Below are 944 nucleotides of genomic sequence, written 5' to 3'. Positions count from 1 at the left end.
CAGATGCTCTTTTGATAAGGAAGGAGCTTGGAGAGCCTCTCAACCACTAGAACTGATTCACTCAGATATTTGTGGTCCAATGCAGACCATCACTCCTGGAGGAAACAGATATTTTCTCACCTTCATTGATGACCACACCAGAATGTATTGGGTATTCTTCTTGCAGCATAAGTCTCAAGCATTCAACATATTCAAAAGGTTCAAAAGCATGGTTGAACTACAAAGTGGTCATCAAATTAAGAAGCTAAGAAGTGATAGAGGTGGAGAATACACATCTCTGGATTTCTCAAAGTTCTGTGAAGAGATGGGATTAGAAAGGCAACTGACAGTAGGCTACTCTCCACAACAGAATGGAGTTGCAGAGAGAAAGAATCGTACTGTGATGGAAATGGCAAGAGCCATGATGCATGAGAAGAAAATCCCTTTGAAGTTTTGGGCAGAAGCTGTCAATACAGCTGTATATCTGCAAAACAGAAGTCCTACAAGTGCACTGGACAATTCCACTCCATTTGAGAAGTTCAGTGGAAGAAAACCAGGTGTCAAGCATTTGAGAATATTTGGTTCTCTATGCTATATTCACATCCCCACACAGAAAAGGCACAAGCTGGAAGACACAGGTGAAAAGGGAGTATTTGTAGGATATGGTGTATGTGAAAAGGGGTATAGAGTGCTCAACTTGAGAACTCAAAAGATTGAACTGTCTAGGAGTGTTATTTTTGATGAAGAAGCAATGTGGAATTGGGAAACAAGTGAGGCATTGCATATTCCTATGTCTTGGGGAGATGGAGCAAGTTCAACTGTATCAGATTTGGATTCAGAACCAAATCTGTTACAGCAACAGATTGTGCAGTCTCCTATGGAAACACAAACAAATAGTGATGTGCATACTACTCAAGACTCTGCTCCATTAGAACCTTATGATCACACCCCAAAGAAATGGAAGA

This window comes from Prunus persica, chromosome G2, assembly GCF_000346465.2.
Source record: "Prunus persica cultivar Lovell chromosome G2, Prunus_persica_NCBIv2, whole genome shotgun sequence".
Classification (NCBI taxonomy): domain Eukaryota; kingdom Viridiplantae; phylum Streptophyta; class Magnoliopsida; order Rosales; family Rosaceae; genus Prunus; species Prunus persica.
Note: the sequence above shows the minus strand (reverse complement) of the source record.